The 23467-nt window shown below is 36.3% G+C and overlaps 1 protein-coding gene across 1 annotated transcript in view; it reads right to left on the minus strand.

The window, feature by feature from the left end:
- LOC113226021 overlaps nucleotides 1-22611 on the minus strand; it is a 62762-nt gene extending 40151 nt beyond the window's left edge. Inside the window, exon 1 of the mRNA XM_026458528.1 lies at nucleotides 22586-22611. The gene's annotated coding sequence lies outside the window, so the exon portion shown is untranslated. The remainder of the gene's footprint in view (nucleotides 1-22585) is intronic.
- Nucleotides 22612-23467: the final 856 nt, after the last annotated feature.

Raw genomic sequence — 23467 nt, forward strand, 5'->3', positions numbered from 1 at the left:
TGCTGTTATACCTAACTATTTCTGCCGCCAAGCAGGAATGTCAGCATTACTGTGGTCCGGTTCAAAACCATTTAAAGAATTTCTTTCTTGCTAAATGTATTTAAAAAAGAATGGGAAAAAAATTTTCATTATTTTTGAGCACGGGCTGTTTTGTCCAGCTAGCTACTTTACAGAATGTTAGTCTCGTTTTGAGTTAAATAGATATCTTTTATTGCTTCTCACATTATTGTCTGTTACAATGTTGACGGTTGTATTGACATGTAGAGTTATGTACATTACCCAAATTAGTCGGGAAACATCGGGACCTTGTCGTCCAGCGCCCGCAGTGCAAATCGTCGGGCCTCTGAGGTCGATCACGTTTCATTTCGTTGAAATCGGTAAAAGAATTTCCGCGATTGATAATAAATTAACGAGGTATACATACTTTTGGTTAAAAACGTAATTTAATATGACTGCTTTTACAAGAAACCATTTTAATTCGTAAACAACACCCTCATTCCCAATCTTTTTTGCATTACATAACTTGTTGACACACGTTTTTGCGATACTTTTTTGTTGTCATGATTGGTATTCTCTTATTTACTATCTGCTTGCATGGAACTTTGCGTGTTTTCACAACTACGCCCCGCGTGGCGTACTGTGTAAACTGATTATTGCATAACATTTTTGTATATCAAGATATTTGTAGCTATGATTATTATATAATTAACAGGCGTACTCTTCGTATATGAACAACTTTTGTTATATTGACCTGTTTCTCGAATATGCTAATTAAACCTTACGAGTAACGTCCTCGTTTAACGTTTTATAGTAATGACAATATAAACTGGTTGTTCTTCTTATCATATCGATGGCTTACACTATAATCTATCGGCATGGAGTACTCGTCGATTGTTGTCCAGGGTACGCCAGATGTACAGGAAAAGTATAGTACCTCGCGTTGGGAGGCTCCTTTCTTGCACCCCGAACACTGGCTGTTTGAAAAGATACATTTACAAGTTCTTGAAGTGACTCTGCCCACCAGACTGAACGTCCCGATCGTTCCAGAATGAACATACACTCATCATCATCATATACAGCCTGACTTCACCCACTGCTGGGCTTAGGCTTTCTGTGCCACTCCTCACGAACCCGTGCTAATCTCATCCAGGTTCGCCCTGCGATGTCATCCGCCCATCTCGCCACTGAACCCCCAACGTTCCTGTATCCAGTCCTTGGACTCACTCAGTTATCGCTTTATTTTATAGTTAGAGCCTTTATCTCGTCACGTTTAGCATTAAGTTCCGCTTTATACTGCTCTTCAAACTCGTGGACTTGTCTGTTCACAATCCCATACCATTCTGAGCGCAGTGCTTCCAAATTTTCCCATTGAGCCGGCTCAATATTTCATCTTCTTCGCTTCTGAACATCTTTATATCTGAGGAGTTGATCGCTACGTCACGTTACGTAATATAGGTAATGGGTAATACCCATTGTTTAATATATTATTTAAATAAATGTATAAATAAATTAATAAGTGATGTTTTTATGATACCAAGTGAAGGGCCGAACAAGCCGCGAGTTAAGCTCTTTCGGAGAGCTTTCATAAAAAAAATATAATTTTTAATAAAAGAAAAGTTTATTTTAATTAACAATTTTAGTACATGTTATTACTGTCTTAAATCTATCTTAATACTAATTGTCAGGACGCATCAATGCTCCGGCGCAGAGCGCGTCCGATAGGACAGGAAATGCAACCTCATGTCTAGCCTCTATGGCGTCGAGGCGTTGATGCAGGACAGGCTTACTAAGAACTAGTTAGAGTTTACATAACGCGCGCGTCTAATGGTAAGCGACACGCCAGTCCATAGCAGTTGCAGTGACACTCGGAGCTTTAAATCGCAAAGATCTGTGGGGCATTGCCACTGCGCCCGTCACTCTGAGCCATAAGTTCACAAATCCAATGTAGCAGTAATTTCACCAGCACCCTTACCCTTCAAAACCGAAACGCAAAAATGCTCAGATTACAATAGGCAGTACTTCCCTGAACGAACTCTTTAACAAGGAACTCTATAGCTGCTGTATATTCATATATATCTATGTAAATATATAATTATCTGCTATAGATACGTGTCTATTTACCTAACATCAGATAGTTTTTAATGAAACATAAATGCATAATTGTAAACCACGGGTACATATGGTTTTTTCTTTCTGTATTCTACCAGAAATAATATTAATATATTATTTCTGGTAGATAGCTGATATGGTTCTCGATAAATTAACTCTACTATCTTTCAAGATAGCCAAGGAACTGTGTATTTCATTTCTGTAATGAATAAAAAGAAACCAATTATAAAACCGTTCGTAGTATTACAATTAACTCATTTTTACGAGCGCGACGGCGAGACTGTAAAATAGAAAACCGCGCGTACACAGTGCAATTCACTTTTGTTTTAGTGTGATCAGTACAGTGCATCTTGGAAGTTAAACTCTATATTCAAGGACATTTTTCAACATTTGTTAGGATAACACTTATTATTCATAAGTAGCAATAGAGCTCCTTGTAAAGGAGTTCGAGAATGACATTGACACGAGCTTCAGGTGCCAGTCATTATTTCGTTCGATCGCCACGATAATCGTATCGACACGTCGCTACTCCCTTGGCGTGCAAGTTAATCGTTAACGACATAAATTATCGATTTGTCGTTTCGATCAGTCTGAAACGACTGATCGTGAAGACAAATCGTCCCACATATGGGGGTCTGTAAATTGAAACTTACCACCTTACGTACAACACCTTACTTACAAGTAGTATGTTAGCATTACTGCGTTCCGGTTTTGAAGGGTAAGGGTGCTGGTGAAATTACAGCCACATGAGATTTGTCAACTTATGTCTCAGGGTGATGGGCGCGGTGGCAGTGCCCTTCAGATCTTTGCGATTTATAGCTCTGAGTGGCACTGCAACTGTTATACTTTCAGGCGCACGATGAGTTCGTCCCGTCACTTGATATTATTAAAAAAAAGTCTAAAATAATACTAGCAGTAGATAACTCCACCAATTGCCTGGTCTCAAACTAGGGAATTCCCTGTACCTCGAGTTTCGTTTTTTTATGAGATCAAGTGACGTGACGAACAAGTCCAAAACAGTTGCAGTGCCTCTTAGAGTTTTAAATCACATAGATCTGAGGGGCACTGCCACTTCTCCCGTCACCCTGAGACATAAGTTGATAAATCCCATGTGTCTGTAATTTCACCAGAACCTTTACCTTTCAAAACCGGAACATAGTAATGCTGACATTCTGTTTGGCAGCAGAAATAGGTAAGGTGGAAGTACTTCCCTGGATGAACTCTTTCACAAGGAGCTCTACTGCTTCTCCATGAGTACCAGTGCCACGTAAATAACCGTTGGGGTATACAGAATACCAAGACCAGAATTTTGAAAAGCTTATATCCTTGATCCTAAGGATGTCAAGGAACTGGCTATGGACCTTAGGAGTTGAGGAGGCTACGTTGACCAGAGCCTGGCTTTTACATGTAATTATTTTCCGAATTACCGAAAATCGAGACCTCTTCATTTAAGCGTGAAATACACAGAGAGAAGGTGAGGGTCGGGCGCGAGTGGGGTCGGGACCGCGGCGGGTCTTATTCCTTATATTTATATGGACGACAACACACCGCGTCACCCGCCCGCGCTCACGCTTCACGATTCACGTTTCACACTTAGTGATTAACCCGTCACGAGTCCTAGAATTTTGGTGTTGTAGCGTCCTATAACTACTCGGTGCCTCTAACGCGCAGCTGTATTTTCATTCACCATTAAAATAATGATATAATATGTTAAAAAAAAATAAGAATAGTTAAGAACACCGTGTGTCTCTAGGATATGCGACTGTTTAATAATGCTAATCGCTGTGTTACCTAGATTACAAAAAAGATCATAATAATCTCAAGATTGCGGAAAAAGTATAAAATACGCACTTGAGTGGCCTTCCGTACATCATTTCGGACTCTTTCCACATAACACGTAATATAATTGCTCCACAATATTTTATTAAGTACATTCTAAACGCTGTGGCGATAACAAGGGCGTGTTTCGCAAGCATCTTCCGGTAATTACAACCTTGGGAAGTTGTAATTTGTGACCTGATTCAACATTTTAATACGGCATTACGCACACTTTTCATTATAATTGTGTGGACGTCTGCATTGACAGACCTTAGCGAAATAACAATCAAGGTTCTTACTTCTTTAACCGGTTCTTGCATTGTTAGAATATTTTCCCATGAAATATTTCCCAACATGGTTTGTGGTCCATGCATAATTCTTTATGTTTATCATTAAATATCTCATTCTTTAAATATCGAATTTTAATTACGTTGCAGCTAAGTGTGCGCAGAAAATATTATTAATGTGTTTATCGCCGTTACTAGAGCTTATCATAATGGTTTTTTTATCGGAAGTAATAATGTGCTAGTTGCTTTTTTTAGGAGATCAAGTGACGTGACGAACAAGTCCAAAACAGTTGCAGTGCCTCTTAGAGTTTTAAATCACAAAGATCTGAGGGGCACTGCCACTGCGCCCGTCACCCTGAGGCATAAGTTGACAAGTCTCATGTGCCTGTAATTTCACCAGCACCCTCACCATTGAAAACTGAAACTCAATAATGCTCTCTTTATTGCTTGGCGGCAGAAATAGGTAATCAAATTATAAATACTTTTAAATTTTATTCCAAACCAAAATAAGTGGAGTTGTGCTGTTGAATTTAATTTCTCATTTATTAACTTGGCACCTGCGGAAGACGTGTTTTATCTACAAAATAAAAAATATAATTCTATTTTTCGTACAAAACCATGTAATGAAATATCTAATTAGTCTCATTACAATCTAAGTGAAAGTGAAACTTGAGTATGAGTTATAATTTTTTGATAATATCGCGAGATGGTCATACTCGGCCTCACTTCGCGATTATGCCAGGTCTATATTAGAAGATTGTTACACCGTGAGCGCGGTGTTTGTACTACCAGCCTAAGGATAGGCAAAGGTTTCCTGAGTCAAAGTTGTTTGTAGATTGTACTAAAAACGGCAATTTTTTTATGATACCAAGAGACTGGACGAATAAATTATGAGCCTGGTAGTAAGCGACACTCCTGGCCATAGCAATTGCAGTGTCATATCACATTAGGTCTTCTGAAGTATTACAAAGTAGGGACAATGTAGGGAACTATCTGTTAAACTGATTTACAAGAAATGGTGAGTAAAAGTGTGAAGACGACAAATAAGTACATATAATATTAATAAATAATTTACAAATGTCAAATTTGTCATGGTATGTTTTCGGGATTTTACTAGTTTTTTATGATACTAAGTGACTGGACGGACAAATTGTGACCCTGGTGGTAAATGACACGCCTGCCCATAACAGTTACAGTGCCACTCGGGGATTTAAATCGTAAAAAATCTAAGGGGCACCGGCATTGCGCCCCTCACCTTGAGACATAAGTTGACAAATTCTATATTCGTGTACCTACCTACCTACGTACCTACTTACCTTTCAAAACCGGAACGCAGTAACGCTCACATTACTGCGTGTCGGTAGTGTTCCGGTATATATGCCTGTTTGTGTGTTATTAGAAATATTATGAAAATATAATCTTTACAACAAACCTAAATGATTAAATTTAAAATCTACGACTTGCTCGAGCTGCAGTGCTGAACTGGATCGTCAACGATGTTCTTTACGATTAAGTAGCTAGTCAATCCTAAATACTTAGTAGTGCAGCGTACAATCTAGTTTTCTAACGTTATAAAAGAGAAACGTGCTCAACAGTGAGACGTACTGAGGTAAATACTCAACAGATGTACGGAGAACAGTGGCAGAGCGATTACCGCGACCCGGTCAGTATGCCATCGTGACACGCCAATATGTTTGTGACAATCGACAATAAATTTCTAATGGAAATTATTGTGTAGTTGCTTTAATATATTTGTAAAGTGGTACGCACCATATGGATCGTTATTTTACTGTTGTTTCTTGTTCTTTGGTTAAGTAATATAGATATAACTTGTTACGTTTGCTATAAAGATGAACAATTTTTATGCCATCTTCGTAATATTTGTTTAACTGTCTATTACGTGTACAGTGTTGTATTAGAATTCAGAAAATACTTGTGCTCGGGATTAGAACTATTAATTTTAATTTATTTGTGACAACAAACAGTGAAACATGAATTAGTAATTATTTATATAATATTCCTCTTTAAAGTACACCTATAGTCCCAGCGGTTTATTAACAATTGTAACAGGTAGGACAGCAATAATATGGTATTTTGTGGAATTATCTCTAATGTTAATATTCTTGTTTTATATGCTGTAGCCTTAACGGATAGACCCGACCATACTTAAAATTTAGGTGAAATTTGTTTTGATCCTTTCTCTCTCACTTTGGTATAAAATTTTCCCTTTCCCTGGGCATGTGTCAATTATCTTGGTCATGTGCTGCATGCACCCAACCGTTCCTGTCCACCTTTTTAAGGTCGTCCGTCCATCTAGCTGCAGAGAGTTCTACGTCATAAGCGTTGTCGTCATCTTCCATCAGTCCTTCTGCAGACATGACCGGCCCGCTGCTATTTCAGAATACTTAGGGAGTCACCACACATATTAATGCAGAATGGCATTAAGCTGGTCAGAAAATGCTTTATGTCCATGAACGTAAGAACGAAAAAGATGTGCATTTCGCATCGGTTCGTATGAATCTCATCATCATCATCATCATCATATCAGATGGAAGACGTCCACTGCTGAACACAGGCCTCCCCCAAAGATTGCCATACTGTGCATCCATCGGTTACCCACCGCCCTTACCAGGTCATCCGTCTAGTAGGGAGCCGTCCCACTGAACGCCTTCCGGTTCGTGGTCTCCATTCGAGAACCTTTTTGCCCCAACGGCCGTCATCAACGAATCTGCTTCGTGCCAATTTCCGATCGCGTCTATACTCATGCTGACGACGGCTGATCCTGAATTAGAAGAAAAAACCGGCGCGAGTTAATGCGACTAGTGTGGTTAAACACGATCGCATCAAGACCATTACGCGTTAATGAGTTTGATGACTCCCTTATTTTGCAAGTTATATCGGTTAGGTACTACAATTCTCTGACGTAGTATATAAGTACTAATTTTAACTTTAAGTATCGCTTCAGGCTTTTTCACCTTTCATTCTTCGATATATTATAATCTAATAATCTTCATTTTATTTGTTTTCTTTCAACGTACAAGGTAAATTCCGTAATTAAAGGCTTACTGACTTGGAGTTTAATATTAAATCTTATTTGTCAAAGACTAGTACACGGGATAGGAATAAAGCCTACATTATGTATTACAAGTTACCAGGTACCTATTTCTAGGTATGTAACAAAATTAGGTTACACTCAAATTTACATTAATAAGATAGGTATAATATATCAAGGGTAAAAATGGATTAGACTTAAATGCATATATAAAGGACCCAGTTGCCCAGCAGTGGGGCACAATAGGCAAATTTAAAAATAGGTTTGTAATAATAAAGAATTCTTAATTTAATAATTGTAACTTTTTCATTGAAATTTCATTTTATACTTTTTTCTGGTATTAATGGTCACGGCGATTTGCTGATTACATGTATTGTGTCAAGTGAAACGTCAACTTTTATTTCCGGAAACGAATTAGTAATTTCTGATAGCCGAAATGAATCCGGAACAGTTTCGTCGGCATCAGGGACCACCTCGAGAGTATACCCTTTCAAACAAAAAAAGAATTTTCAAAATCGGTCCACAATTGACAGAGAAATCGGAAAACACACATAAAACATACAGCCGAACGTTTTTTCAAGTCGGTTAAAAACGTCAAAATCGTGCACATTAGTGACACTATCAGGTTTCTAGAGAAATCTGTTTTTCGTTCCCAATTTAGCAAATTCAAATATGCGACATCTGTCATTTGTTTTTCCAACTTTAAAATTTATTATCCAACAGATAGATTAATTAAAAAAAACATAAAAAGGCGTGAATCATCAATTTTGCCTATCACAACGCAGTAAACAACGTTAACTGTCTCGATCTACATTTGACCGAGATGAGTATCATAGTGATACGTCAATAACATATTATATATAATATCTAGTAATTAAGATACTAATGACGAGTATTCGTTGCTGAAATTGACCCTCATTTGTCACATTTTTGCATAATTTTGTATATTTTCCTTTAATGACATCATTATTACCGAATTCCATGTATGTTATGTATAATGTAGATTACTATTAATGTTTATGGGTGACAAATATTTTCTCTACAATACTGCCATTTTTATATAAACAGCTTGTATCTTATTAGACGCCTTATGCCCGCCCCGAAGGACAGTTCACGGAATTGTCAACTTATGTCTCAGGGTGATGGGCGCAGAGGCAGTGCCCCTCAAAAATCTTTGCGACATAAAGTTTTGAGTGGCTTTGCAACTATTACGGATAGGGATGGGAAAAACTGTTTACTTTTTTAAACGTTAAAATGTTGTGCTTTTTTTTAAAAAAAACGTGCTTTTTTAACGATATTCACTTAAACGTTTTTTAGTTTGAAGCTTACAAAATAGTTTAGAAAAACGTTTAAGCGCATAGCTTTTTATGTTAAAAAACTTTGCAACGTTGTGCTTTTGCACGAGTAGACCACTAAAGGTTTTGAGATAAGTAAGTTTGTTTGTAAAACACGGGTTTTATTTTTATTTACAAAATTATTATTCACGTTGATAAAGTAATTTGTTTAGGAGATATAGATGACGGAACTTGAAACATAAGTAAGTTGCTTACGCTTAAATTGAAAAGCGTGCTTATGTTCTTATTTTATAAAGCACACTTTTTTATGTTCATGTTTAAACCCCCACATCTAGTTACAGATACGTGTGTCGCTTATAACCAGGCCTACGACTCTTTCGGTCCGTCATTTGAGATCATAAAAAACTTGAAATTCAGGAAACAGCTTCACTTGCACCTTTCTTTAAGTTTTACGTTAATATTTTAAAGTAACTACTATTGTGTTTGTCGCGAACTCCTTGCTTTTTTTTGTATTCTTTTTCTATTTCTTTTTTTGTTGTTTTTATTTTGTATCGTTCATGTTTTTGATTGTCCTGTGTTATCATTATATTTGTTGTTGCGTTTCATGTAAGTATATGTCCTAATTTCTTTCGTTTTCCTCACTCCATTCCCGTAAGTCCATATCGTTCACTTCAGTGTTATTATGATGAAGAATAAATAGTCTCTTTATTATTTTAATAATTTTATTTGGAAAAAAAGAAGAATTTTTTGGTGTTAGTATGATCTTATTTGACCGAGATTTTCGTCAAACTGTATAATATTTATCGTTTAATTAAAATGTCATCAGCGAATTTTAATTGCCAAAATTAACCTTTATTTGTCATATTTTTACATAAGTTTGTATAATTTGTGTAAGTTACTATCTAATATTTTAAATTTTAAGACTGTGAGTGGCATTAGGAGGCTGATTTCCTTATGCATAGTCATAGTTATTGCAAAAAAAATCAAAGTAACTTTATTACATGTGTATAGTTATAATAATAACGCACGCACTCATAACCTCGCACTAGGGAAACCCTGTGTCGCGGGTGCCATGGACACACATATATACAGCCACAAATTACACTCAACACACGAGAGAAATAGATGTAGGCCATACAAATATTTCTCTCGGCCCGGGAATCGAAATTTTAGTAGCAGCAGAGCTCCTTGTGACAGTTTTCGTCCAGGGAAGTACTGCCACCTTACCAATTTCTGTCGCCAAGCAGTAATATGAGCATTACTGCGTTCCGGTTTTGAAGGGTAAGAGTGCTGGTGATATTACGGGCACATGGGACTTGTCAACTTGTGTCTCAGTGTGACAGGCACAGTGTCAGTATCCCTCACACAATCACAAAGATCGTTGTGATTGAAAACTCTGAGTGGCACTGCAACTGTTATGGACAGGCGAGTGGCTTACGATCCCGTCGTTTCATCTCATAAAAAATGTGTAATTAATTGTCCCCAAAATTTAAACTTGACGTGAGAGGTAAGAAAAATGAGATAGAAGATATATGGTACGAAGGAATGAGAAGGAAAGGAGAGACAAAGAGAGAAAGGATTGAACAGCAACCGTATAACCAAATATTCTACTCGTAACTAGAATCAACCTATGTAACCTTGTTATGAAGATCATTATATACCTACATACCACAATATAATTACATATATAATATCATAATGACCGGTTTCGAAAATTAATTCCTCATCAAAAATATACATAATTAATGGTTAAATGTGAAGACGTCTATAAATAACGTTGATACAGGCAACTGCAATGTGGATTTAGAAAGACAGTAATAACGGTTTGTGACGTCACAATGGCGCTACACAGACTACTGTTACAATCTAGTTTTTCTTTTTTTTTACGGTACCAAGCGACGGGATGAACAAGTCGTGCGCCTGATAGTAAGCGACAGGTCTATCCATGACGATTGCAGTGCCACTGTTGTAGAGTTTTAAATTCCAAATATCTGAGAGACTATGCCACTGCGTCCGTCACCCTGAGACAGAATTTGACAAGTACCATGCGCCTGTAATTTCACCTGTATCTTTACCCTACAAAAGCGGAACGCAGTAATGCGGCAGGATTAAGGTGGCAATTGAAATACTTCCGTGGACGTTTGTCCACAATGTGTTTACTTTCACAAGGACTCACTCTACTGCTGCTAAAGTAGATGGTGCAACACTAGCTCGACTCGATGTTCGGCATGGCCAGCGCTACTTCGTATGGATTTTTAACATTAGGGCCCGCATTTTTAAGATAATAATGATTTATTATTTTTTTCCTCAGTGACATTTAAATCTAAGTACATAAAATGTTACAAATAGTGGAATATTGCGTGTGTGTAATGAGTAATGAGTGTGTGTGACATGTGAATGTGTTGTGACTTGAATGTCATCATACCAATCCATGAAACAAGTTTTCAGTCTTATCATAATTGATATTAACCATTTCGTTGTCTGTCCTAATGTTATAAAGTTCAACTGAAATATATTTATACACTAGTTATGAATTAGCAATGCGCGACTTTGAACGTTACTAAGTAATACTAATCATTCGCCAGTGGGTTCGGTTCTGGTACTCGCCTCGATTCAGTTATACGTTATTTATTGAATATTGAATACCATTGTTTTTATAATACATTTCAGATGACAGCAAAAACATAGCACAATGGTTTGACGAAAATTATGTAATTGGGCCTTGCAGTGCACCAGCAAACTACAGTCTAGAATTTTGGAGTGCATTGTCAAATTGTAAGGCGGTACAATTTAATCGAAAAGTAATAATTTTGTCGAATCGAATTTTCAACTACCTAAACTATATGAAAAACAGACAGTATACAAACATCATGCGACCAAATAAACTTCTGTCCAAAGAATACATATGCGTAATAATTATTCTGATAATAGGTTTTTGGACAAACGATACTTCTGCCGTAAGACATTTCTGAGTTGCAAATTTATATTAAAACTGTCATCGCACTAATGAAAAAAGTCGAACCGTGTTCGGAGTAACGAAATTCGGAAAAAAGAAACTCGAGTTTATGATATGTTACCCGGTAGTCGAATGATTGTCGCAACTCTACTAGATCATTCACCATATCCATATCAAAATTTCCCTGTCTTCGTCTACCATATGTAACAGAGTGCTAAGCGATCACGAGTATGGTTGTGCTCTTTGGAATCTACGGGTTAATAATGAAAAATCATTCAGATCATTCGATTACGAAAATTGGTACATTACTAATTTGTCATTCGAATGACAGGATTAGTAATTACTAACGAGTTGAATATTGGAATCATTCACAATGCACAGACCTATTGTGAACTAGCGTATTTGGAACGACCAAATGAAGCGATGAAGACCAGTACGACCTAAGGGACCTTGGTCGACTAGTGACGTAGTGGCAAGCTCAGAACCGGGGGCGTGGCAATATCTGGGGTCAGAGGCTAAGACTTACATTGGGTCAGTGCGCTACCGATATTAGTTAGTTATGAATTAGAAACCTGTTCATAATTGCGTACAAAACCGAGCCGTTGATTTAATATGTATTTACTCAGTAAATATGTGTTAAAAAATTGGAATTACGTAAAACATTTCTCAATTTTTCGATAGCACGGCCCACGACATCTTCGCTGATATTTTTTGTATTAAATATTCATGTTGCCAATTTGTTAAATAAGGATTGTATATTTTGTTTATTCATGTATGAATTACGAATTAGCACTATTGAATCAATTTGTTGTGATTAATTTTGTATAAACATAAATAAACTTCGGTTGTTTAAATCTTCTCGTCGCAGTCAAGTTTGTATGTTGTACATGTTAGTTTTTGGTACCACTAATTTTCATGTTTAAGCTGTGGTAGCTTATGCTAATGGTAGCTAATGGTTGGATCTACCGTCTCTCAAGCAGAGGCCGCGGGTTCGAATCCGGGTTCGCACCTCTGAGTTTTTGGGAATTTATATGCGAAATTTAATTTGAAATTTGTCATGAGCTTTTCGGTGAAGGGACACAACGTGATAAAACCTGCACGTCGAAGAAGGTTTACAAACCTCGGAAAACGTGTGAAGTCCCCAACCCGCAATAGCCAACGTGGCGGACTATAGCCTAAACCCTCGCCTGAGAAGAGACCCGTGCCCAGCAGTGGGACATATAAATGATGAAGAGTTTTCAAGTTTATAATATTTTTTTCTTATAACAGCATGTTAACGTTTGGCATTATAATGCTGTATGTAAGTCAAGATTACATCAAGCTTGATACTTTGGATCAGGGTTGTTGCTATCAGCAGTTTTTTTACACATCAATCGATGCTGATTTTTTTTTACCTTAACATCAGCGGTACTGATTTTATATATTAAAAAAAACTCAAAAAATGTACATCCTTACTGAATCTTATCTACATGAAAATGATTTTTATTTTCTTTGGTATTGTAATAAAATATTATTTTAATTATTTTGTGACATTTATTAACAAAAGAATCAATCTTCATGAAAACAATCAATCTGCCTAGCTAAATCGTTCTGGAATTTTATTAGAATTATATTTTAAATCCATCCATATCTGGAAGGTTTGTAAATATTCCAGCGCGCCTTTTAGGTCATGTTACGACTCGACAATAAGCAATGAATATCAGCATCCATGAACGCGGATGCTGACGGGGTTGTGGATATTTTAATTTATGCAGATAATCACACACACGCACACATACTATAATAGACAATAATATATTGTAAGTAGTAACAATGTTTTATATATTTTTTTATTAAGTTACTTAGTTAAGTTTCTTTTGAAACGTGTATCTTAGAAAGAGCGATGCCTCCTGACACCACCTGTACAAGTGAGAAACCGCCTTTAAGTTGCCTTGACTAGTTTTAGATATATGTACCAATTAATAGAAATTATTTTGCAAAGTACCTCTAGTAATTAAGTGAAATATGGTCATCAAATAGAGATGGCTGATGCATTTCCTAGCAGTGGGACACGTTTGCAGGCCTACAAAAACGTTACCAATAGAATTCTCAGTTATACAAGTTAATGTTCTAATAATGAATAATCCATTATTATTCCGTAATCGCGTTTAAAGATCGATCATAATTCTGTTATGGTTTAATTCATGTTGTCATTTCCACATCGTATAAGAATAAATAGTAGAAATGTTAATATACGTTTGTTTTTCTCAAAGATATAGTAAATATCTTCGACATGCATTTTTATATTTTCTAAAGAAAAATAACTTTGATGTACAGGTAAATAGGAATAGTTGATATTGTTCTTGATAAGTGACCCCATCCATAGAGACTGTTTAAAATGAACAATAACATTTTTTTAGTGAGTACTCTTTTACAAAGAGCTAAATTGTGCAAACATTGCAAAATCCTAAGAACTTGACTTAACATCTAAATGAACTCTATGCGCCGCTTGCAATATGAATAGTTTTAAAGTCCAGTGTGAAACTTTCACCAAGTTCTTGACTGTAAGAGAAAAATTTGTCTTCCTTCGTGGTTTAAATGAAACTTTGCCTCTGGACCAGATTGTACCATGTATATGTGTACCTTAAATATAGTGCATATATGTAGTTAATAACGTTACTGTGTAATGTTTTGTATAGTTTACTAGCCAATATGACTTTATAAACTAGATAAACCATTTGAATTTCAATAATCACCGAATTTCTGTCTTATATACACTCTCGGACACATAATTCGAGCCACCTTACATATTTATTTTTGAAGAGCCAAATTACAAAAATATTTTTAAGTTTTCCCAGGTTTTAATAGTTATCTTATATATAGTACCACTGCTGGGCTGCAGACGTCTCACCACGACAGGGCTAACTTAGAGCGATGCCACTCGGACATTGCGTCGTCGCACTGCATCATTCCTCCCCGCAGACATCACACACATCAATAAATTGCTTTGCAGATGTGTGCAGGTTTTCTTAATGATATTTTCCTCTACCGAAAACCTCATGGTAAATTTCGCACATAAATTACGAAAAACTCGGAGGTGCAAGCACGGACCGAACCCATGCCTTGCTTGAGAAGCAGGAGGACAAATCATTGCGCCACTAGAGCTTCACTCAACTGTTTCCCAGGTTTCACACATTCAAATTTTCAACAAGGACATACGGAAATGGTATTCAGTGTCAGCTTCCACATTGCATTAAGGCAAAATGTTAAAGTCAAAGTCAAAGTCAAAGATTATTTATTCCATAGGTAAAATAAATTTACACTTGAAATCGTCACATTTAAGCTACTGCTCGTTCACTACGCTGACCTCCCTGAGAAGAACGAGCAAGAAACTCTAGGGATTGCTCTTTTCAAATAAACTTAAATGCTATGGAATACACTTTGAATCAAATTAGTATGGATTCTGGAGCCATGTCGTCTTTCTATACATCTTTATCTAACACGTAGTCTTCAATTTTGTAATATGATTTTTCGATCAAAATATTTTTAATGTAGTTTTTAAACTTAGGAAATGATAAACTTAATAATATGCTCCGGAATTTTATTGTAAAAACGTATACAGTTCCCCATAAAAGAGTTGTTTACCTTGGTTAAACGAAATCGTGGTACCATGAGTTTGGACTTAGCTCTAAGGTTAATATTATGGATATCTTCTTTCTTATTGAAATTATGTATATTTTTACGGGCATATAAAATATTTGAGTAAATGTACTGCGATGCCACAGTCATGATACCAGTCTCCTTAAACTTTTCTCTGAGAGAAACCCGAGAGCCTAGACGGTACACAGAACGAATCGCTCGTTTTTGCAATACAAATATGGTTTGAATATCTGTCGCTTTACCCCACATGAGAAGTTATCGTGGTTGCTTAGGCTTTGAAGCGTGTGAAGCAGACGCGGAAAAAATCATTGAACGATATTACTTTAAAATAACCTCGTAGTCCTCTGACGTATTTGCTACAAAACACAGAAGAGAAAATTTCATTAGAATATCTTTAATAAAAATGGAATTATTCAGATTTTTTTGAATTTTGAAACAATTTACGGAACTTTGTGATTTTTTTTTATCGAGCGAGTTTAGTCAATTGTGTTTCGAACCGAACGGTTCACTACTGGTGCCCTCTGTTTTGTTGTGACGATGCTGACCTCGTTCATCGTCATCCCACCTTCTTTACTGGTTCCTGGCCACTTGCTTTTAAAATTTTGAATCGTTCTTGAATTACCTTTTCCTTCGCTATTCTTGCGTTGGTTCATTCCGACGTCACTCCCATCAATGTTCGCAAAATGAGACGATGTGCCATTTCTCTGGTAAATTTATATTGTATAAATAAAATATCTATGCATGCGTTGCCTTTAAATATTGTGTCACAGCGATAATCATCATCTATTTATTACGTTTATGTTATGAATTCATTATTTAATATTTTGTTTAATTTGCTGCATTCGTGAATTTCATTTTCCTCAAAGGTTGACTGGTAGAGAATGCTTTTAGCATTGAGTCCGCCTTTTGTACCATTATGTGTTGTGGTCAATAAAGTTAAATAAATAATAATAATTATTGATATCTAAAAATATTCTTATGTGCGTTTTGTAACAATTAAACTTCACTAAAAAACAGGAAAATTGTTTGTACACATACATTTTTATCTGGGCTCTCAGACAACTAAACGATGAGAAAACTCTGATTACTACAGGCCACAGGGTATTCAGTACTGAAAATACAAGGTGGCTTGATTTATGTGTCCAGAAGTATATTTTTATCAGTTATATTATTGTTTTGAAATGTACAATGATGCAACTGTAACATGGAAATAAGGACCTGTTGTCGATGAAGTTTGCATTTCGAAATGAGAGCACATCCGCGCCATGTCAATAAAGTTTATGATGCATACCTTTTGCGCTTAATTGCACTTTATTTTTCATAACATTCTTACGCTTTTTGCTTCACATAATAAACTCGAAATACTCGTTTGTAAAGCTACTGTTGTTTGGCGTTTTTTTTTTCAGTTTAATTTCCGTAGAAAATATTATGACTGATAACATTATGTTGATACCGATTGAGGTAGTTTCACGTGCTTTTGCTGGTTGTCTTTATCTACGATATTTGAAATGAATACTGTAATGATAAATGCGTACGAATGTTTATTTAAAAAAAGGAACCCTTAGAGTTTATTTCTGAGAGTGAATTTGTCATTTACAAAGTTTAAATTTGTAGTGAAACAAAAACTTTACACTAAGGCTCAATTTACATTGCGGTGGAACGGAGTGGAAGCGCATTTTTGTAACGATATTGTACGTAGCATAATGAGCTTTATGATCAATTGTGTAACGAAAAACTACAAACGAGCCAAAATCTTCCGCGGAATTCTCGCACATGCTCGAGAATGCTCGCGCATTGACCATAAAGTTGACTATGCTATGTACAATATCGTTACAAAAATGCGCTTCCATTCCGTTCCGCCGCAATGTAAATTGAGCCTAACGGTTATTATACAGCTTTGTTCGGATGACATTATCAATGGAAATGACCCGTTTGGCTTTTGCAGGTTGTCTCGTTTGAAATTAGTATTGTAAATAAGAAATGTATACAAATGTTTATTTACAAAGTGCAACCCCTGGAGTTTTTTTCTCATTCTTCTCAGGGGAATTGCCTCACGAATGTATAGTAGAGTTAAATGAATGAGGCTTCAACTGCCATTTGCTTGCCTATGAAATAATGATACATTTGAGTTTGACAAGAATATGTTTATTCTTGCAGAGAGTTACTATAGTAGTACCACCATCACGTACAGGAAAACAATACATTTTATTTTATTGATTTTGTTTACGAAATACACTTTTTAAAGTTTATACATGCTGATTTTCTTTAAGGAAGTGCATTTAGTACATTAAACATGGCAAAAAAAAAACGGAAAGAACAAGTAAAAACACACTGTGACAAAACAAACCTTTAATTTTGTATTAAAAATTTGATATTGACGTTATGTCAATATTTTTCTTGTACGACAGGTCTTGCTTGCTTAGTCTAATGCTGTGTCTACAATGTCTTTCATATTTTTACACAGTTTTTGCGCTCCGAACAAATACACATTCAATTTAGTTGCTTAACGATTTCATAATTGACCTCTAGTATCATAAAAAATGCGAAAATAAAGATAAAAATTTAATAATAATAATCACAATAATATTCCAGACAATCACACCTACCACCTGATCACAATAATAATAATATTACGATATACGATGCGACAACTGACAAATTAGAGAATTCTATGTGCTCCGAATACTAGATAGAGCATTGAAATTCATTCTGGGGCACTGTCCTGAACACCCAGACCAGTACCAATTTATGAATCAAACTCGGGACCGCCACATCTAGTGTGATCGTATATTATTGAAATCAAGTTTTTAATAATCGTACCGTCCTTAACAATTGTATCACCCACACATCGATTATATAACCAGAAATAGAGACGAAATAAGGGCCATCCATTCCTGGCCACTCATCAGGCAAATGGGTCTTATATCACTTTTAAATATCAACTCTCGTTTGCTCTGAAATCACAAATTAGAAAGCTGAAACAGTACGGCGCCGACAACTGACCTGTGTGTACGTCTCCGTATATTCCAAAAACATTCAGTATTTATTGTAATAAAGATAATATCTCCAACAATGGGGGGCTGTTCCATTCGGCGGTGTGGGAAAAACAGCGAAACGTCTAATTACAAAACAAACGGAATCATATTTCATTGTTATTTAAATATGTAATTTGTCAATTTTCGTCCATCATAGCAAAGCTCAAGTTTCAAACTTCGCCCTAGTGATATCCAGCTTGTGTATACTGCAGGCCCGCTACTACAAAGGCCCCTGTTGCTTTCACTGCGACGCCGTCCAGGTGCGCCGCGCCGCTGTGGTGCCGCCGTACCATACAAACTACTTAAGTTAGTGAACTTTGTGCCTATTCCACTGCTTGGAGAACTAAAACTCTTCTTAATTTTTCCCTTTATTTTTCCATTGTAGCAAAGCTCAAGTGAAATTAGTAAATTTGAAGTGTACCAATTGATGACACCCGTCAATTGTTTCGACTTGAGGACACTCGTCAGTTATAATGATTTGGCAGAAGAGTTTACAAACAAATTTTATTAAATTTTCGTCTCTATTTCTGGTTATATACTCGATGCACTCACACAATGTCATGGCCAAAAGCTAGAGAGGACTGTTCAATTTTGTGCAGTTGTAGACTATTTGATCTGTAGATCCTCTGGTATGTATCACACTCGGCCACACTTACGATAATTATTTGTAAGTCAATCTGTACTTATGGTCATATTTACAGAAACAAGAAAAAGCTAAAAAGGTTGAAATATACAACAACGTTCATATAAACCACTGGCCACATATACCAAAACGTTTAATCGAAATTAAAAAACGATGGAAAACATAATTTTTCAAATTAGAAGAACATATTCTTGCATATTATGCTACCCGTTGTATATTATGAATATTGTTATCGTAATTCAAACTCTTAGCATTCGTATATATAATAACGCACACACTCAACATAGCCCCGCACTAGGGAAACCCTGTGTCGCGGGTGCCATGGACACACACATAAACAACCACAAATTATACCCAAACTCACGAGAGAAATAAATGTAGGTCATACAAATATTTCTCCCGGCCCGGGAATCGAACCTGGGACCTCGGCGTGGCAGTCCGGCACGGTAACCGTTCGGCCACGGAGGCAGTATATCCATGAGTGTATTTAAATTGTAATGCATTAAATGCAACACTGATATAACTTATATACTTATATGATTATAACTTAAAAAAAAAACCGATCTCAAAAGTTTTCGCTGTGTTTTATTGTGATTGGAATTACATCATGCCAAGTTTTATTGAAATCGGTTAACGGAAAGTGGGTGGAATTCAATAAACCGGATTCATCACATAATTTGCTACCCTTAGAGGTGGAATATTTTATTCAAACTTAAAAGGGACCACTACTGAGTTAACCCCTTTTTTCAACAAAAAAAAGAATCATCAAAATCGGTTCACAAAAGTTGGAGTAATCGCGTAACATACACAAAGAAAAAATACAGACTTATTGAAAACGTCCGCCATTTTTTAATCGGTTAAAAAATAAATGGATCCCATTGATTCATAACAGGAAAAAATAACCACATGAGTGAATTCATTATTTATAACCTACCTAACGTAACCTCGGTACAAAGTACTAAAAAACCGACCTCAAAAGTCATTCATCCCCTAGTTTACCACCCTTAGAGGTCAAATATTTTCTTCAAATTTAAATGGGACCACTTCTGAGGTACCCTTTTTCGGTCACAAATGGCGGAGTTATCGCGTAACATACCTACATACAAAAAACATACAACCAAATTAGGAACCTCCTCCTTTTTTTGAAATCGGTTAAAAATTATTGTACATATAAGGGAATTTTAATTACGCCACGAAGAAAATAAAACGACAAAGATTATAAAGAAAAAACCTTTTTTAACGCTTAAGCCCACACTGTTAACCCACTTCCTTACATATAAGCCATTCAAAGAAACGATAAATAAGTAAGTAAGCCACGCAAAATGAACATAGGGCCTATTACGCAAGTTAAATAATATTATTATGTGCGCCGTTATACGGCACATGGACCGTTCCGTTCTACGCTTCGCTTTCCAGCGCGAACAGATGACTGTTGATAATGTGGAACTAGACGTAACGTTTGCTACAACCTCAACAAATTGATTGAGTTGCCTACAGTTTTGTTCGATTTTTTGACAATCGACACACGCGTGATCAGACAAATCGAGTAAATGTGTAAGCAACAGACGATCGACAACGACCCATTTAAATTTGAAGAAAATATTCCACCTGTAAGGGTGGCAAAGTAGTCACTAAACAGGCTAATGACTTTTGATATTAATATAGTCGGTTTTTTTAGTACTCTGTGCTGAGATTGTAGACTATAAACTTTGTGGAAGTGCTGTGTGTATGCTACACAGTGTACGGTCTATCTGTACAATTTAGTCAGGAGAATTCGTCTGCTCACGTCGGGGGTTTACTCAGGAATGCACTCGTCTTCCTTTGTCAAAGAAAGGAGGGTCGGTCGTCGTCTTTTGTCCAAAACAAAGTCGGTCTAATTTCGAATTCCTGTCAGTCAAGTAAATCTGTCTTTGTGGCCTGTCAATCTTGTCATCCATAGAGGCTGGGCGTTGGTCATCCATGGAGGCTGGACACGACACACAGAACACGACATATTGTCAATAAACAAAAAGTTAATTTAAATTTATTATGATTTTAGTCTTTTGTTGTTGAATCTGGACTCGCATCTCTAAGTTACTCGGAATTTATGTGCGAAATTTACTTTAAACTTTTCGGTGAAGGAAAATGTCGTGCTAAAAAACGCACGTCGAAGAAGTTGCATAACCGAAAACGTGTTAAGACCCCAACCCATGGTGGACTATGGCCTAAGCCTTCGACTGAGAGAAAACGCGTACCCAGCAGAGGGCAGTTTTGTTTGCTGAAGCGGGAACAGATGACTTTTATGCCATTACGCGAAAAAAAGTGTCGTCTCTGCTAAAGCGAGTGCGTGACTGTGGCAATGAAGATGTTTGCCTATCGTTTTGACTGTACAATTTTAAAGTTTTGGGTAAACATTTCAACTGGTCAAATGAAATAATAATTGTAAATTATATTCCAAATTTTAATTTTAATTTTCTGTCAATATTTCACAGTTCGTTGCAATCATACTAACATAGTTTTAAGTTTTTTTTGTAACTAACACCACTATCTTATGGGCCTGAAATAAATGGTTTATTATTATTATTAAACGGAAGCGATGTTACTATTGCCAAACGTAGAACAGAAATAAAGGAGAAGCCAGTAATTCCACTGATGCTTGTAAGAGCTCGCTATCAGCAAAAGCAACTTGTTGTACCTTTTTGTCTTTTGTTTGTATGCAATAAGGTATATTTGTGGTTAGCACTCGGGGAGCCAGCTGAGTCCAGGGTTCCATGATAGATGACTCAGTTACGAAAACCAACCTTATGACGTTTTGCATAGTGCCTATTGAGTTTAATTTCGTTGCTGGGCTATTCTGACTTGTCCAAGTTTGAATTTTTTTTTATAATATCAAGTGACGGGACGAACAAGTCGTGCGCCTGATGGTAAGCTATAAGTCTGTCCATAACAGTTGCAGTGCCACACAGAGCTGTGAATCGCAAAAATCTGAGGCGCACTGCCACTGCGCCCGCCACCCTGAGACATAAGTTGACAAGTCACATGTGCCTGTAATTTCACCAGCACCTTTATCCGTTAAACCCAAAACAGTAATGCTGATATTACTGCTTGGCGGCAGTATTAGGTAAGGTAGCAGTACTTCCCTCGACGAACTTTTTCACAAGGTGCTCTACTGCTACTAATAAATTAAGTAACTGGTGTGGTAGTATTGCGAAAAATAGTATTTGAAAACAAACTACTTACTATTTTACCCGATTAACGGTGAAGCCATAGGGAGGAGTGTGATTTTATCGATTTAAGTTTAAATAAACGAAACGGTTTTTGTAACAAACTAAAGTAATATATATATATATATATATACACGCAAATGAGGTTATTCAGAAAAATGTTTAGAAATTGATTAGAAAACATTAGCTTAAAGGAGACCATTCTGCAATTTTTTTAAATAATATGAAAATAGCTTTAAAATTTTGGTATTTTTTGCGTTTTTTAAGTTATAAAAACCGAATATTGCTCAATGTTTAAAAATTATATTTTTAAAGAACACAGTTTCACACAAAAAATATCTAATGATTATTTATTTCTACACGATCCGTGATATTTTTATTTTAACGTAATATAAACAACAATTTATAATATTAAAATGTCACACTCACTATAAATTAAACAAAAACTTAATAGGTTAGGTAAAACAAGTTAAAACAAAGTTTTATGTAATTCGAATAGTAAATAATAATGATAAGTGTAATTATAAATAAATTTATTTAACCCTTACCTGAATGAAAGAAAGCTGCTGGTATCACGAACGAAAATTCCTTATTATGACTACTCGTTCAAATCAGATAATGCACATGTTTTGTTCACAAAGTTTTGCAGAGCGCGCGAGACGTACGCGCGCTTCTATCGTACTGCGCTTGCTTGTCTGCGCCTGCCCTGTCTCTTCGAGTTTGCAGTACATTAAACGAAGGAAAAGGGTGCGGGTAGCGGGGGGTATTGTCTTACTTTGACATTTATAGTTCCGATAATAGGACAGGATGCGCTTGTTTGTAGGTTCTGTTAGAACATGGAAATTAAGGCAATACAACCACTTGTCATTGTTAACTAACTGCCTCCTTCGGCGAATAGTTACTATGCCTGCCACGCAGAGGTCCCAGGTTCAATTCCCGGGCCGGGAGAAATATTTGTATGGCCTATATTTATTTCTCTCGTGAGTTTGGATGTAATTTGTGCTTGTCTATGTCTACCCATGATTCAGGATTTTCCCTAGTGCGGGGCTTGAGTGTGTGCGTTATTATTATTACATCTACTTTGGACTCTCTGTCTATCTTTTTTCGAATTCAAATTCATTTATTCTCAGACCAATTAGTCCATATTTTGCTAGTAACAATTTTATGAGTTTAGTAGAAACGGGAAGAACAATTACAATACATTAAATTAAATTACATTATTATTATAAATACATTATTATATGTTCACGTGAACCTACGGAAAACAGCTGAGTCCATTCTTCCTGATACCATGCTCAAGATACCATTGATGTTTCCACGCAATCGCAACATCTGTGACGCACTTTTTTTGCGCATGATTGCGTAAAAATCAACAACACACGCATCCGCAAATGCCAGAGGCGCAAAAGCGAGGAAGCCTCAACAGAACC

This window comes from Hyposmocoma kahamanoa, unplaced genomic scaffold (assembly GCF_003589595.1).
Source record: "Hyposmocoma kahamanoa isolate Upper Pololo Valley unplaced genomic scaffold, ASM358959v1 180, whole genome shotgun sequence".
Lineage (NCBI taxonomy): Eukaryota > Metazoa > Arthropoda > Insecta > Lepidoptera > Cosmopterigidae > Hyposmocoma > Hyposmocoma kahamanoa.